Source organism: Patiria miniata, unplaced genomic scaffold, assembly GCF_015706575.1.
Source record: "Patiria miniata isolate m_02_andy unplaced genomic scaffold, ASM1570657v1 HiC_scaffold_6, whole genome shotgun sequence".
NCBI classification, from domain to species: domain Eukaryota; kingdom Metazoa; phylum Echinodermata; class Asteroidea; order Valvatida; family Asterinidae; genus Patiria; species Patiria miniata.
The window spans coordinates 6,666,890-6,685,900 of NW_024037073.1; the positions used below are offsets into that span (position 1 = coordinate 6,666,890).

Consider the following 19,011-nt stretch of genomic DNA (forward strand, 5'->3'; position numbering starts at 1 on the left):
AGTATTTTATTGATGTTTTAAATGTACATGTAATTACATGTACACAGCTCAGAATTTATGGAAAGCCACAAATTATCTGAACAAGGGACTAATACATGTAGGCCTAACCAAATGTGAATGCTAGATTTATTTTTACAAAGACACGTTGGCAAATCAGCCATCTGAATTCTATATATGTTTGTTATTTATATTTTACTTTTCAAATTGAGCACAATAAAAACAATGTGCCCTCCAGGGGCCATCTTAAAAGATAAACTCTGAAGCCAGATTGAAGTTACAAGTATTCTTGTATATAATGACAGCGAATAAAAAAGAAAATGGAATTTTAAATTAAATAAAACTAGTTTCTTTTATAAGCTGGATATTCCTCTCTATGTGTTACAGTAGGAAATTGGAAATCAAATTCACCTCTGGCTAAAGACATGGCTGATATAAAAACCAAATCAAATATTGATTTAAAAAAAGACAGAAAAATCTATTACAACTCTGATGATTTTTTCCCCCTTTTTGCCTCAGGGCACCTCCATGTGTGGCTGAGCTTCATGAGCTCCATGCATAATAAATTGTTGAACGTGCTCCCAACACACTGAAGAAAAAAAAAGGACGCCCTTGTGCGATCACATTTCAGCAAATGACTCACAAATTAAGGTGTCTCCGATCCCTATCATGACGCTCACTGCTACAATTTCAGATGGCGCGAGTTACTCTCCGTCCATTGCACCGTACGGTGTTTGTACTGCGACAGTGGTTGCTGTACACAGGCTAATTGCAAATATAAATATTGAACAATCTGCACAGGATCCTTAATTTGATTTTAAACACCAGGAGAGGTAGGGTTTTTTATTTAGATTTAGAGTCTGACAGCCCGGTGTTGATAAAACAGGAATTGTTTGGGCAGATATTGAGTTGAACAGGCAGATAACTATATGTTTTCTGATCACACAAATACCATGAGCCTTACTTAAACTATAGTTAGGCCATCAGTCTCGGTTAAAATTTTGGCCACCGGTATCAAATGAGGGGAATAATCTGTCAATTTAAAGTGATTTTTGGCAAGGTATACACCTCCAGAGTTGGAAAATATGTGATAGCATTGCAGCGGTGGCAGCTTTTTGGGCGTTATCACCCTTTTTTTCAAAATGTCCATCAAAATGCTTGTTACCACTCTAGGGGCAGTACACCTTACGCATGCACACTATTATCATTTACATTGTAAGCTCCGATTTTATACTGACCAAACCCCCAGGCTGATGGCCTAAGTGTAGTTATGGTGAATATGATGATTTTGAACAAAAACCCAAGCTTTCATAAAAATTTCCTTAGGACAAAAAACAAAAATTGTATGTTTGCTGAAGTAACCCGACCTTACATGTATCTGAATTTTTCTGCGGCAAAATTGCCGACCTCAAACAACATAACTATAAAAGACCGACCTACAAATATAACTAAAAAACAAATAAACTTCTTTTTCCCACATGAACCTGTTTGGCCTAATGTGTGAGAGCTTACTTTATAGGTATATTTATGATCGTAATTTGCAAAAAAAATTATATATAATTTTCATTTCGGAAAAAATTATGCGTCATGCATTATCCTACAGATACATGTGTACACACTGCAGGTATCAATGCAGTATCCGTGTGTGATACCCATTCCACCTGTGTCCAGTGACAGAACAAAGAAAATGACAATGCAGATGACTAATCCTCCTCATGCATGTATAATAACCATGGTAACCAAAATTGCCAGGAAATGCACACGTGAGCCAGACTGGTATTACTCTGACGTTAGTCAGACGTATGCATGTACATCTGCCTTAAGATTGTCTGTCCGAGTGATTCAATTACATGTCAAGATTTGCACATGAATGGATGGGAGATTTACGGCGGGGGAAAGCCCGTGGCAACACGGCGTGCGCGTCTGCAACACTGGCTCGCGTATTCCGTGAATCGTAGAAAATTTGTCAAACACGGTGTGTAAGACAACACGGGCTTTTGTGCACTTGGCCGGCGGACCGTAAGATTCACCCCGGGCTGCGTGGCGGAGGTTTGTCGAATCCACAAGATATGCACAGGCATTGCATAGATTTTTATCGAGACAAAATCCTCCATGCGAACCCTAAATGAGCATGAATACAGAAAACCTTGAATGAAGAAAATATAACATCAGGTTTGAAAACCTGCATGCATACAGTAGGGTAAACTGCCATTGTAGTGCACTTAATTCCATGTTAATTCTTATCATACTGACATTAACACAATCAGACGTTCACAAATATATTGCCATGTCACTTGAAATAATTTGGTGACATACATTAATTAAGAAATGTGCAATAATTATCAGTAACAAATTTTTGTTTAGTAAAAAGGTTAAATTTCTTGTTTTATTTCAATCTGCCATTAAAGTTGCATATCCCGTGTTCTTTTAAAAAAAAAAGGATTTTTTCCCTCCTTTATACGAGGTTTCAATTTTTATGTTTTGTTTTAACCTAACTCCCTAGGCATTTTTGATAGGATGTAACCTGAATCCTGCAAAATCCTCCAATTGGCCTCATAGAAAAATAGCATATAGCCTAAATCCTGCGAAATCCTCAATTATTTCTTGAATGTGGTTCTTGGAGGGATGACCACTGCCTGAATCCTGCAAAAATCCTCCGGCTATGACTTTCAATATATTGAGGCTTGGCCAGTGACATCCTGGAGCAGTACGGAGGATTTCAATCATAATGAAGGACTAAATTTATACCTGGCTGAGCATAAACAATGCAAGGTCCGGCCCAAGACCTTGACACAGTGCGTCCTCCGAAATCAGCAACGCACTTTTGCCATGTAACTAACCCCAATCCTGCAAATTCCACCAATTTGCAAAAAGGATTTTGGAGGATTTGGGATGGTTAGGGTTATTAATTAAGGAAAAAACTTCTTTATTCCAATTTTGCATCTGCAATGCTCTGAAAAAGGGCTTTCATTTTGGGTACAAATGTACCCGCCCTGTGAGAGCTGATTTATTGTCTGGCATCAAAGAAATTCAAATTTTGTGAGGAAATAACAGCTACATGTACCCAGTAGACATTGGTGGGTTTTTCCATTCGATATCTCACTCAAAAGTGAAGAACTTTTATATTGCTAGGAAAATAGCAATTGAAAAAAAACACACATCTATTTCAAGGTGAAAATTGAAAATAGCACCAGGAGTACATCTTTAACCCCCCCCCCTCCCTGGGTGATTTACTAGGAACCTTCCTCATCCTTGCAAATCCCAACAAACTGACAGTTGGACCCTGTTTATTTGTGGTATGCCTAATCCCATGTACAGCACATTCAGTTTACTAGTGCAGTACTTATCCTAACAGATTCCAACAAACCCTGGTGTTGAACTTTGGCTGGTTGGGGATCGCTAAGATTAAAATGACTTCATGTACTCTCCTAATATGTGCCCTTCATAATTTTGTACATCATACTCCATCTGTGTCTAACTCGTCCATTTCAAGATAAATTACACAGAAATGACATATTCATCTGTACGTGAACGGTAGATGCGTCAACACACCTACGCACTAACGCAGCATGACAAGTCAGTTATTGTCTCCTCGCTCCATTGTTCTGGTTAATTTTCCTCCTTTTTTTTTGAGCGAGAGCCATTGTGCTTCTGTAGCCAAGGTCAACATCGAGGGTGAATCATTCTCTTTCTCACTTTCTGGAGTACAGTCATTCCTTTGATCTCTGCCGCCTGAGCCCAGCCTGGTCTAGCGTTGTCATAAATGCGACATAACGGAACTCCTCATTTGTCATGAAATTGACGAGAGCAGCAGGAATGCGGCGATGGCGCCAGCGAGGCAGAGGTTGGTGGTGGCAACGGCATGACTGCCGTCAAATTGATCAAGGTTCCAATTGCAACTGTCTCCCATGAATCACTTCTGGTAGCGTAACACTGGTGAGCAGAGTTTAGGCGTAGCGACTCGCAACGATCTATAGGCACGCATCTTCACCACAGCAGGAAGCCAATCAATAAAAAACAAAGCTTGTTTAGACAGTGACTGCAACAACATCCTACCAGGGCTAATTGTCTTGCAGAAAAAACACAGTGCAGTTCAGTAATAGACCTTTATCATGCTGCCACCATTTCAGTCATGTTCCCTGTATCCAATAACAGTACTGAATGATAATTTGTTTGTGCAAAATGAAACCAGACTATTTTTTCTTTCAAGCTGTTCATTTGAATGGGAACAATCCAAACGGCTGCAACATTATACATGCTGCCACCATTTCAGTCATGTTCCCTGTATGCAATAACAGTACCGAATGATAATTTTTTTGTGCAAAATGAAACCAGACTATTTTGCCTTCCAGATTATTTTTCCTTCCAGCCTCGCTTTGGTTTACGTTGATTTGAATAGGAAAAATCCAAACGGCCGCAACATTATACATGTAATGGTCTATTCCCCCATAGATTAAAAAAATAACAAATAATTAAAGAAATAAATAAATTCCATAAAAATCAACACCAAGTAAAGCACATGCACATTTGGTAGAGAGTATCAAGAGTAAACTGTGAACGAAAATGCGGGGCACTGTGCTGTCATTGCACAGTTTACAAGTGTTAACGCAAAGTGCAAGTAATTCAATTCATGAATTCTCTTGGTGTGGCAGCACTTAGGAGAGTACTAAGTGCAGTATGCATGCAGTGCCTCCCCGACACCCTAAGGGGGCAACTCTCAAATTAGGCGTCTGAGCAGCAACCAGGGGTGTTATTCAGCAAACCTGTCCATGAGCAAAGTAGCCATGCCCAGCAAAATGTTTTCCAAATGTGACTTTCAAATGTTCCGCTCGACCTACTAGAATATTGACATTAAGGAGAAAAAAAAAGTGACTGAGGCAAAGTGGACCTGATGGTGGGTAAATTATCGATTATGTGTTCATTCATGCTTGTTTAATGCAATATCTGTAATGTGTCTGAGTTATGCAGGAGCCTGAATCTGACGTAAATTATGTGTGGTTCAACTGCTTCGACACCATATGTTGTTTTTGATGGCCATAATTGTCAACATAGCTCTTATCACTTAGAATTGCCAAAATTAAATTATTTGACAAATTTTAATCCAACTTTAGCAGTTATTATGTACATTTTGTATACCGTACCGGTACTTACAAATATCCTGAAAGTGAGTCCATGGTACAGCGTGAAGTAGAGTGTATTCAGGCTTCAGCCTTAACATAATTAACCCTAACGATCCCCAACCAGCCAAACTCCAACACCAGGGTTTGTTGGAATCTGTTAGGATGAGTACTGCACTAGTAAACTGACTGTGCTTTAATTAGGTGGGATTAGGCATGTATACCAGTAATAAACAGAGTCCAACTGCTGCACAGCTTACCATTTGGTGTTGGGATTTGCAAGGATGAGGAAGGTTCCCAGTAAATCACCCTGGGGGGGGGGGGGGGGTTAGGGTTAAATATGCACTCCTGGTGCTATTTTTGAGTTTCACCTCGAAAATACACACACACAGCTCCTGGGGGATGCCAACGGTAGTGTCCAAATCCCCCAAATAATTTATTCCATTTTCATTGCATTTTAACCATTAAAGTTATCATTATTTTCTCAAAACCTTACTAATCCACTACCCATTACAGATTGACATGGGCATACTATGTTCGTTTGAACAGTGCCCCCTAGAGTTAGATGGCTCCAGTCTCCGTCTCCCCCCCCCCCCTCAACTTTCTCAAGCTGCATGCTGGTTCTCCACAATCTCAACAAGAAATTGTCGCTCCTGGTCGAGTTTCAGAAATAAAACTGAAACTCAATGAGGGTGTTTTCAAACCCCTGGCCTTGCATACACTGCCGTTAAATCAGATGATAAGGTACAGCTTCATCTTCATCCCAAGGGGTACGTATGATGGCTTCTCAGAAACCTTCCTAGGATATGACCATGATTAACTAGTGCCATAGGCTTGCAAACGATTCAATCAGGCTTCATTTTCCTTGACCTCCCTTCAGAAAATGTAAGTACACGTAATGGAAATTATAAAGCCTTTGGCAAGAAGCACACAACAAATTAAATTCTTTAACAGGTCAAATCAAGGGATACCCACAAGTTCAGATTTATAGCTGGAGCAGTGCCATCAAATTCATTTCTGGGGGGAAGGAAAATAAATAGCTACATGTACACATAACTTGCCAAACTTTACACTGGATTTTTAGTTTGGAAGCAAGTCTTTCAACACATCACTTTTATTCTTGTCAGGAAAGGACGCGTAATATGTTTTAAAACTGGAAATTGCAAGACTGTATCCAAATGTAATAAACTCCCTCGTGAAAGCAGCATGAACACACAGGTTTTTTTTGGAAAAATGAAATGCGGCCCTCTTCCCAAGGGTCCCAGTAAGCCTTTGCACTCTATCATGTTAAAAATAGAGTGTGAAGTTGCTAAAGGGCCCATATATTATATGTAATGTTTAAAATACAGTCCTTATAACTGCACCTTTGTGTCCCCATGTTAGTACCTAATTTTCAATTTTCACTTGCCACTTTAACCCTAAAAGAGTCGGGGGAGGGGCAGAAACCGCCCCCCCCTCAACTTTTTCCGCGATAGCCTTGAATTTTTTTTTCGTGACCCGAGCTGTTGGACTTTTTAGCCTTGAGCCTTGCGCATCTTTTGATGTCAAAAATATACTGAATTTTCCCATATACGTCGTGTACACAGAGCAGAATTGCCATTCGTACAAATGAATAATAAATTTATAGCCATAATTCCAAAACCCTTTGACCTATAGTCATGAAATTTCTTGGGTTTGTTCATGATGAGTTGCTCTATGCATGTACCCAGTTTCAAAATATTTTGTCACTCGATGGCCGAGATCTTAGAGGGGGGGCGGAGTCTGCCCCACTAAGATCTCGGCAATCAAGTAACCTCCGCAATCATTTTTAGTGGCGTAAGTTGTGGCATAGCGACCGTTGACATATTTTTCCAGCAAACCGGCACTGTTGTAGAGCCCGTTAACGCACAACCTAACAAGGTTGATACAAGACACTCACAACTTTATGTTTGAAGTAAATGAATTTCTATTTTACTCGAAACATAATTTTTAGAGTTGCCGAACGATTCCAAAGAAAATCGGACAAAATAATTTTCAAAATGGCGGGCTGATGAGGTGATCCAACGACTGTTTCACTAAAGAAAAAATTCACACACAAACAGCCGTCGTAAATGCTGTTTTTACCCTCGTCCAAGATGTTTCAACTATTTAAAATGATGCGCAGCTACGCCAAGTTTCGTGAATCGATCGTAAGTTTGTTGCGCAGCTGCGCATCAAATTTGTTGCGTAAGTCTTACACATGGTGCAAGCTACGCACTTTTTTGAGGAAATCGGCTGCAGACCTACATTGTACACTTAGTATAGTTCATGACTTCATATTTAACGATATGTGCAGCACATACCAGTATACATTTGTGTGCACTGAAACAACTGCATTGTGACATGACTATACTGCTCAACCCAAAGTGAAACTCATACCAAGATTGATTCAAGGGCAATGCACAAAATGACAAGTATGTTGAGACTGGGCTGGTCCAAGGCATGCAACACATTCTGGTAGTTCTCAAAAGGGAATACAGCATCTTCACTAATTTCCCTGGAGGAAACTAAGGTCAATTTGTTTCACTGCAGTATGCCATCCATATTGATTTGGTTTTTTTCAGTGCATTATTTCCAGATGATGTTGGTTTGATGAAATATGATACATTTGTATCTGTGAACAAACATCTAGCTGTAACAAATTACAAATTGCTTAGAAATGATATGTTCTGAGTTTCTGAGGAAAAAAATTAAAAAAGAATCTATATAAAGTTAATGCATTGATTACTCCAGCATACGTGTACATGTGCATACATGTACATGTACATTAAATATCTCAAGTACATTGTACATGTCCATGCAAGTCCTACATAATCCTAATAGGCAGCACATTATCAAAAAGGCAGTTCATATGATCCTTATAATTTAAGAGATGACATATAAAAATAGGGATGCATGTGAATTGTTTCTGTTTTGCTGAAAGAACACTTACCTTTTTTGTGATCCGTGGATAGAACTTTAAAATGGTGTTTGTGTTCAAAATTTCGTAACTAAAGTACAATTGATTTGAATGATTCTTGTACTAAAAGAAAGCTCATTGATTGGGCTTTTATATCTTTAACTTTGAAAGTGCTACCGGCAAAACTTCATTCAGAAATTGGTCCTGCCATTTGGGTTGCAGTTTTTTTGACTCACCCTGTTTACTACCTTTAGGCAAAGTTATCCTAATACTGTCCAGAAAGAGCGATTGTGCTGCATTTAGCCTGATCCCTTCTTGATAGAAACTCTTCAATCTAAACATGTGATTTCACTTGGATTCTCAGTGGATTTGACTTGCACTACTTAACATCTGAAGCTTGCAAACCACAGGGACCCTCATGTACTGTACACTAATGGTTAATGGTTATTTCTCCATGGTGGATGGATGTGTCAAATTTGTTGTCCAGATCCAGGATCCATGCCTGAAAGGCTAGACCATCTGGGAAATCGGATTGCAACAACACAATTTTTTTCAACATGTAATAATTCTAAACAAACACACCTTCTTGACAGTTACACATTATACACACCAAAATATCCAAAATAAGTCATCAATCATATGTACTTTCAATGGTCACCTCCAAGATATATATTAATGTCATTGGACCACAACTGGATTCAATGGATTGTGGACTACTAAATGTACCGTACATGTACAGTAGTTCCACGATTGGATACACGCCATTTGACATGTTGCCTATAATCCAGAGTAGGCCTATTAAGTGCCAATCACAAATGAATCAATTTACATACTATGTACATGTATGTATTTAGAAAACCTGATTTAAAGGGAATGTACATCATTGGCTTATACTTCAATTTTCAGAAATGAACTATTTGAGGGGTTAGTATAATATATCAAATTATTGTTACACTGACATGTTTGAAGTTTTGTTTTCGAAAATGCTGAAAAACCAAGAAAAACAAAAATTTTCAAGTAGTCTGGTTCCCTGACTCCACTGAAGATGAAATGGATCAATTTACAGATGCCGGAAAATTGTACGCTAAGGGAACCAGTCTTGCTGACCTGCACCCATTCATGAACATAAAACCAATTACCCGGTAGCAAACAAAATTGGACTGAAAAAATGGTAAATTTGGAGCAGTAGTAAAAAATAGTTAGGTTTTTCCTACGGTGGTCGGCCGACCACCGTTGGAAATGTAAACAAAAATACAATTTTCTTGAAAATGACTTCACACCAGGTGCCATAATTTTACAGGATGCTTTAGACTGTCATTTACCAACATCCTGTAAGGCATTTCGTAAAAACTTGGTCATTTTATTTTTCGATGTTTGCAAATGTTGTATTTTCCCTTTAATTTTAATTTAACATTACCGGTAATTAGTAGGATAGAATTTACAGCAGCAGTGCAGGCACCGTCGATATATTACTCGATTAAATTAGATTTTTATGTTGATTTTGATACATTGCCGATAGCAAAGACATATCGAAATATCGAAATTTTTGATATACACTGTACCTGTATTAAGGAATGATATCGAAAATATTGAAAATGCGTCAGATTATCATAAAAGTAAATCTCCTGTTTGTACTTTTACTATGCTTTTGCTATACTATGCGTTTGCTATATATACATAACAAAATAAAACTCGGTGGCAACTTGTGCCTCAAAATATAAACATTGAAAAATGCCAAGCGGCGTCGCTTTGTGCTCTGCGTTCGCTGGAATACGCTGTCTCCCCAATGTAAAACCTCAAAAGAAACCGCCCGTTCTGGACAAACTGTCAGTGCTGAGATTTGTTTTAAAAAGTTTGACTTTGAGCAATATGCTCCAGAGAAAGCTCTTGAAAACTGGGACTTAAGATTTTTTTTTTTTTTTTTTTTTTAAATCACACTCACAGTGACATCTTTATGGTTTTTAACTTTGACATGGTATAATCGATACATCAAATATACTTCATATGGGATTTCCGATATATCGATTATTAAATATTCTGATATCGACGGTGCTTGTAAACAGCAGTGCACAGAACAATTAATATGGCATGCAACTGGGAAGTAAAAAAAAACAGAGGACATTCCAAGCTTTACAAGACTTTAGGATACAATGTTTAAAAAAGGAAAATCAGTTGATCAGAGGAAAGTTAATTCCTGACTAACTTTTGTCAATAGTGACCCTATCCCAGGCATAAATACCCCCTCCCAAATCCACCCCCTCCCACAGTGCTAATTGCTTAATGAATCTAGACAACTTGTCATGGGTCAGGTCAAGGCTGGTGAGGTAGGTGTTAGCTCCCATCAACACCAGATGGGCACACTGCTACTGGATACAAGTACATGTACCAGCAAACCAGGATTGATAGCATTAACACCTCAACTGACCTTTTTCTCAAGTAGCTTTTTTTCTCTGGAAAGTTCATCTGTGGGTTTCCGGCCAGTAAGCCAAACCACTGCCAAATTTCATGAACTTTGTTGGTACAAATGTACATCAAATCAGGTCTTTGTGCTGCACAAAACACATTTGTTTAAGATTCAAAAATTTCAATTGAAAAACAAGGTACATTTTGTAAGGGGTTGAGTTTAAAATGTTAAGGACAAAATACATGTATGTGTATGAACATGTAAATTATGTAAAAAGTTATAAACATGGTTTAATTGGTTTGAGATGTTCTTTTTCTCTCAACTTAAATCAAAATCATCTCAATGTAAAAAAGAAATCTACTGGTTACACCTATTTAACAAAAAAAGAAAAGAAATCTAGACCATTCAGTCCAGCCCACTTTAAACCGGGTTTAAACTAATTTATTTTTTGGTAAAAAAGTGTGTTCATGTTCTTGGTTCCTCTGCATTAATTATGAATAGATTTGATCTTGGAGGATTCTGAAACTGAAAGCATCCTGACAAAATTCCAAAATCACAAATAATCTTTAAAAATGTGATTGCCCTAATACAGTGAATGTTTGTAACATACACGTACAACTTTTCCTTAAACATACCAACTTAAAATAGCTTAAATTTTAACTTAGAACAACATACACTGTACATACACCTGTACAAATAATGTAAACATTCATTACAAATTTTCAAGTGCTCTTCATATGGTCTCAAAGGCCATTGCCTCCTTATTTCATCATTACAGACCGGCTGATAAATTAACCTTTATTTGGATGGCTTAACAGCTGTCAGTGTTCAGTCTGTTATTCAAACCCCACCAATGATAAATCTAAGGACATTCAGAGTCTGACCTTTTTAACGGCACTCATAAATGTCTAATCAAATAATTCTAGCCCGGGCTGCAGCATCTACCAACCAAACCGCTACTGGACAGCCAGCAGTGCCGGGCTGTAAACAAAATAAATTTATAACCGGCATCTGTGGTTCTTCAAACTGGTTCATTCTGTGCCCACATGTATGCTTGGACAACGTACATGAAGAATGTTGAAAATGATGCTCTCAAAACAACAGTTTGCAAATATAATTTAGTGAGGCTTGGCACTTTCATTTATCTGTACGAGTTTGTATTACAGTCACTATGTGGACATGTGAACAAAAGATGTCCACATAATGCAGGTTGTGTTGACGTTATGTGGACTAAGCCGTGTCCACATAACGTTTCGCCCTCTCTGGGAAAACAGGTTTAGAGGCATTTTCGGGTTAGGGTTATCTGTCGCAGAATGAAGAGAAACATTAAGGAAATTAAAAAAACAAATTTGGGGTTGAAAGAGTTTTCACAGTTTAAGTAAAGTTATTTTTTTGTAGCCAGTTTTCTTAACTACACGAAAACAAAGGAATGTCCACATAAAACAAACATCTGTGTGTAGGTGTGTGTACATGTTTCTGTCTTGTATTACGCTGGAGGACAGACCCACAAAAGGATAACAAAAGATCCTTTCAGTCCTCGAACGACGGTGCTTTTGTTCGAAACTGTCCTCGATCGTACGTTTACGTGCTTAGTCTATGGGAAAGTGTTAAAGTACAGGGACAAAGGGAAACACAATAGGTTGTCCTCAGGCGTATAGTAAAACATGACCATGTGTACGTGTATGTTGTTCTTTATTTTTAGTTCAATAAAAAAATCCTTAGCAGCTTTCTCTACCAAAAACAAATGATAATTGAAAGTCTAGATTATATAAAAGAAACAGATGGAAAATAAAAACCAAAAACCTAACAGTTAAAATCAGACAGAAATGTAACATCATATTTTTTTGTATAAATTTAAGAAATCATTCGCAGAGCGACTACATGTACATGTACATGGCGCACCGTCAAGTACGGTAACTGCATTTACACACAAGTTTATGGTCTTAACGTAGTTTGGTATGCCCTTTACATATGTTCATTCTGCAATTAACAGTACATTACACTGTACTTCATACATAAATGTACTCGCATTACCAATACACTGAAAATAAACATATGTATCCATTTGTACATTCGGGAACATCGATACGATCACGGAGGAATTCCTTCTACGCATCAACATAAACATTCCAATGTGATAATAAGTGATCTACACACAAACCTTCCATCAAAATGGTGTCACAGCATCGCAACCAATGACAATCAAAATGCATTTCATCAACCCCCCCCTTGCCTTAACACGAGCGGTACTTTCCACAAGCAGCCCTACAAAAATTGCTGCGACTGTTGACTTTGCACTTGCGATTGCTTACACACTGAATCCCAAGTTAGTTTATCAGTGGCACTATACGGTGCTCCACGCACTCCAGATACAGATATGTAGACTCCACGAGGATGAATCAGGTTCAAAAATGAAATATTGACTGCCTTGTTCGCTTTCTCACTTGAGAATTCCTCATCGCAAGTCAAGAAGCTACACGTTTTTGCCACAGCGATCCGGTCACACAGCCACTGCAATGCAGTGAATATGACACAAAAAGTGGCTCAACATCACATCACATCAGGTTGCAGGATATTGGCCCCAAATTTCCTGCACGCGCCAAATCACGATTTGCACACCCTCAAATTGTCTGTTTTTGTGACCTATATGCAGTTGAGGATTTATAAAACTGAAGAGTGGAGGCTCTCTGTACAGGACTTTGAGCTTGGATTCTGCGAAATTGTGATGAAAGTACATACTGTAGGCCCTAATATTGCTCTACCGTACTTTCCAAATGAAGTGGAAAGATCGTTTTTTCAAATTGGCGATAGACCTCGGGGCTTGGTGATCATCTTTGGACTTAAATTTCCTCCAAAGGTCATTGGTTAATGCCAAAAATTTGAACAGAAAGTGAAAGATGATAAAATAAGATTTAGTTTGATGTGTAACTCGAACACCCTAGAGAGTTGTGGGTATTTTTCCTGATTGCAATTTAACATACAAACATAGTGGACACAAACATACAGTGTGTACTGAATGTCAAAAAAGAATTCAACCTTGGAAAGGAGGTCCTTGAAAACCATTTGATGTGAATTTCTGTTTCAAATAGGAAGACCATATCAAAATCAATTTCATGCAAGCCCAGCTTTCAGACTAAGTACAATGGACATTGGGTAAGAGTTAAAGTGGGTAATAATGTGACTACATTTATTTAGTTTGTTTCAATTTAAAAGTATCTGGATTCACAGGACAAGATATCGACGTTGACCTTTAAAATGTATTCCCATTAATAAAAGGTTACCCACATCTCACTTGGGGGGCTTTCATCAAGCGCTAACAAGCTCACAGCAATACAGGTGTCCTATCCCAACTAATTGGACAAGACTCCCTGTGGCTGATTACCACGGCAACTTGAAAGTCCATGACGGCCACATCCTAAATGACACAAACGGCCGGGGAGTGAGTCACTCCCAGCATTAATTTTCCATATTTTGCAGATTGCCCAGGGGGGAGTAGAGCCAGCGCGCTATCCACCGAATGCATCCCAGACTGTAATTGCAATTCTTACGGTAGATTCCAGAATTTTTTTTCTCTAGATCTCTCTCTTGGTGCACATGTGTGCACACACATCAACGTATACACATGTACATGTACAGGATCTTTCACACTTTCCAAATCTCTGTGTTGGACCCGGGTAGAACTGGGAGATTCTGGCAACCCCTTTCACACTAGCAAGGGTCCAACATAGTTTCTAAACAGGTACATTTGTAATGTATGGCCCTCTACACAGGTAAAATCCAACCCTGGTCTGACTTCTACCTGGGTCGAAAATCTTCAATTTACAGTCAACCCATGGAAACACCAGCGTAAGTGCCGGTTCACACTTCACGCAAATGCGAATGTGAAACCGAATCTGACGTCATGAGACATTCGCTGCAAACTTCGCCGGAGTTGAAATGTGCTCAACTTTTCCCAAATCGCAGCGCAAAAACTTGCCGCGATTTCACAAATTTGCATTCGCTTTTATTATTGCACTGATTATGAACCGGTGTCATATGAAATTCAGACTCCATGAAAATCAGACTCCTTTTTCGCTTTTATTGGTTAAACCCTCTCACGTGACTGTTCACCTTCTGATTATCTTCGCTTAGGCGTGCGCAAAACTACCAATGAGTCCGTATTTCATAGAAACCTAAATTCACGATACACCGGCCTTAATTGGTAACGTTTTGCCTTGCCTACAATGTATCCGTGTTCAAAGGGACCCAGTTCAACCGGTGGACCGGTGTTGAATTTCAACACGGGTAGGTGAGACGATGGTGTGTAAAGGCCTTATATTATGTCCATCACCCATCAGTTGCATGTATATTGAACAATCAAAGCAATGCTCACATTGTTACATTTTACACAAAGAAGAAGGGATGAATTTGATTGATTCAAAATTTTGCAAAGTTTGGTTACAACCACGGAGCCGACTGCTGACTACAGTCCTAGGAGGAACTGATAAACCAGAGGGGTTAAAAAAAATTATTATAGTACTTTTTTGGCCCAGATTTTAAAAATATCATGTTATTTCCATTTCCATACATACAGTTTCATTTCTATTTGCACTTGGGGGAACAGTAATGAAAGACAATTTTGTCAGTTTACGTGTAAATTAAACATTTGTAGTTCAAAAAAAGTATTTTACTGGTGCATGCAATATATGCACGTAAACCACATTTGATTCACCAAAAATCTCAAATTTAGCTCTCCAAATTTGATCCACTCCAAATGTAACACCATTTAAATCTGATCTCAATACCACATGCTTGAAAACAAAAATTTATATTTGTCGCATCAAATGGTACCAATTGATACAAGCACCCAGAGTAAAGATTTCATTTCACATGAACTCCAAACGTACATAATCCGTTTATGTACAGAGGTAATTACGTGTTTGCCCAGAATTTAATCATTTTGATCAACGGACTGCACACATCAGGAGTGCACACCTGCCACTTCTTTTGACAAAAACTTACCAAGCGCTAAATACAGCTGGCACGCGACTATTGTGAGGCAGGGGTCCATGAAGATTGCAGGGACAAAAGACCGGTGATGAATGGAGCAAACAAGGCAACAAAAGAATGACCAATTGGGTACATGTTTGTTTTGTTGTTGAAAGAAACCCATCAGATGAAGCAGTGTTAAAGCAATGCTCAATACCTGTAAGAGTGTCATGCGTGTATGTATACATTGTATAATATCTTCTTTGGTTCTGAAATTTCAACTATGGTACATGACTTGAAGTTTAGCATGTTGAGGTCATAAAGTGGAAGTTTTTGGCGATACCAAGGTACCAGTAATGCTTTTGCTGTAATTTTCAGAAATGGATGGATTTGAGGGTTAGAATTTTACACAAATATAGACTTTACACTGACTTGTTTGAAGTTTTGTGTTAGTACTTCGTAGATACTGGAAAAAGCAAGAGAAACAATCGTTTTTTGTGATGTATCTCGGAAAGACCTCTTTCTGTGATATCAGAAGTCTTTTCTAGCCATCACTGATGGTCACTTAAAATATCCGGAGTTTAGACATGCAAAATTACGAGATGATAAATTGATTTTGTGAGGTTTACTCTTAAGTTCTGTGTGTATATTTTTTTATTGATAGGATTTTACTATTCAACATTATCATATTCTCTATATATGTTGAGTGTTATCAGACAGCTTGTAAAACAAATTGACGTGCAGGTTTCTTGCCGAGGATAGACCCTCAATCTAATGCTTATAGTGCAGATGAAGCCTGACCAAGTCACCTGGCCAATTTGAATCCCATATTTCAGCAGCAGTCACTCCAATTTCATCATTTACATTGTAAGTAAAGAAATTCAGTATTCAGTTTGTGGCATCGTGTTACAATTTCTAATTAGCTAAAGAGACTCAGCAATCCTCAAGGCCTTCTAGACCTTTTGACTGCATGTGTCATCATCAACGAAAAATGAGGATGACGGGCTGCATTCCACAGAATAGTCATCATGTAAATGCTGAGGGATATTTGAAGAGGCGGCACAAAGGAAAGCTCAAAATTCTTCCCCGATTTCATTCGCCAAGCAAGCAGTAAGAAAAGACTGCTCGTCTCTCCAAGGAATTTTACTGAATGGAATGTCTTGCCTCAAGATATCAGACAATCAATTAATAGAAGAAATATTATATAAAACTCAACTCCAACTCCATTAATTCAACTTTCATAAATACCTTATAATAAGATAGTTTACCCATTCCTATTGGTGGAGAGCCTGTCACGTTTTAAAGGGTTGATAAAACACTGACTGGTTTTAAACACTTTTTTTTCCGGCACCGCTGTGTTCTGCACCACTCACGCAGTATGCGCACACCAATCTTCATATGATCTAATCGTGCGAGGTACATACATATGTAGCTAGAGGGGTGTTTCCCAAAACATGAGGTAAAATTGTTGAACAAAATCGTTGGAAATTTAAACGTTTTTTGAACTTGTTTTAACTTTTTGACCGAAAGGTATTTATAAATTGGAATAAACGTGCTTGACCGGTATTAAACAAGTACGTTTAAAACCAGCTAGGGGCCTGGTCGCCGATAATGGTTCAGCTCCTGCTCAGGCTAATATCCGCTTACAAGGTTTTAAACATACTTGTTTAAACTAAAGCCGGCCAAGGGCATATTTATTCCCTTATTTTTAATGTGGATGTACGCAGTCAAGCAACCTGGGCCCAATTTCATGGATAGGCTAACCACAGAATTCCAAGCTTACGACCACCATTTTGTGCTAACAATGCTGGCAGAAAAAAATTGTGCTATTCCTGTAAGCACAGAATCCTAAGGGGATGAACACATGCACAGAAGCCAACATTCCTCCCTATTAAAACCTGAGATATACGCTTACCATAAAGATAAGCAGTGATTTTTTTTTGCTAACGGTATAAAGCAGAGCCAGGAAATTGGGCCCTGGAGACAGACAGAGCATAGAGCAAGGTGCATGTCACACCTGAATACTACTTCCTGTCCTCCCTGCTCTGTGAAAAAAACCTGGAAGTTTCTGACTAGTTGGAACAGAAGCAAGCACATTTGTCTGATAATTACTTGTACAAATGTACGAGCTCGCAAGTGTTTTGCTTTCTATTCTCCTTAACCAGATGTTTGTGCTATTAGTAAGATTGAATCAGCTACACATTCATTAACATTTAATGTGGAAACATCACCCGTGGCTATTAATGAGAATGAATCACCACAGTGAAGAATTGGCAGTCACAAACACTGCCGACGAAAAAAAATAGGTAGTTTCTTCCGCTTCCAGCTTCAACAATGAAAGTAAAAATTCTTGGAGACCCATACATCATGTGCCAGCAATATGGCAGAAGGTAATGTGACTCCATGAGCAAGGGTTAATGACATCAGAGAACCTCAGGCGATGATGAAGCGCATCATCAGAGCCGGAGGCAGTACTGTACCACTGATAAGGGACTGGCATAAATCCCAGGAAGATCAGATGCTGTCTGGAATATGGAGGGTCTCTGTGGGATTCTGTTCATGCAGGCTTGTGAAACTCGTCCTGTTAATGAGGTGTAAAAAGCATCCAGTGCCTCTGAATCATAGTCTGGGCCCAAGCCTGGATTTGGATTTATTCCCCTAATAAAGCTTGTCCCTGACAAGTCCAGTATCGAGAGTCTCTGCAGCTGTAGAGGTTGCTCATCAACAAGATGAATCAAATCCAGCCTTGGGAACGTCGACAGTGCTACCTCACGCACACTGTATTCAAGCTAATACAGTGTGCAGCTCTAAAACGGATCCATGGCAAAGAACCACGCATTCCAGTGAAATGCAAAAAAGTTAAAGTTGCTCTGAAAATGAAATGATAGAGCCTGGCATCTATTGGCTTTGGGTAATTCAGGAAAACTAGGATGTATTATTTATTTAGAGTGTACAGTGTGTAAATTCTTCGGCTGATAATCCAGAACCAGTGTGCTTGAAATGCCCACAACACTGCCGCTTCACAAGTCCGGGTAACTAATTAGACTCTAAAAATCGCCTTTTTAAACATTTGGTCATGGTCTGGAGATAGCCCTACAAACAGGGCTGTAATTGGCTGTAATGGCGACAGAGATGAGACAAAAGAAATAAGAGAGCCAATTACAGCCCTGCTTGTTGGGCTAGGTCTGGCGATAGTATTGGTGTGGTCTACTGTTGCCAGATCACGACCAAATGTTAAAAAAAGGCGGTTTGTGTAGTCCTAGTTACTTGGACTACCGCTTCAACTAGTTACAACCAAACTGTGAAGGTCAAAGCAGATCCAGAGAGGTTACTGGTGGTGGTGGGGGGGGGGGGAGGGTTCTGGGTGGGGGGGACAGAGGGTCTCTCCCAAGTGAAAAATGGCCTTGTTTGAAAACACTTCGGTCACTGCATGCTGTGGTGTGGTGTGGGGGGGGGGAGGCACCCCATCCGCACCACCCTGGATCAGCCACTGAAGGTGTCATATAAAGTTTTAGGTTGTGTTTGGAGAAAAACTTTACTTTTCTAATCCTAGTTTTGTTAAGTAGAATTACAAACTTTTACCATCAAATTTGTTGGCTCCCCCTCTG

At 39.0% G+C, this 19,011-nt stretch overlaps 1 protein-coding gene across 2 annotated transcripts in view; it reads right to left on the bottom strand.

Moving 5' to 3' along the window:
• The window catches only part of LOC119742601 (E3 ubiquitin-protein ligase TRIM9-like), a 60,894-nt gene that overhangs the window by 40,302 nt on the left and 1,581 nt on the right, over nt 1-19,011 (bottom strand). The window lies entirely within an intron of this gene.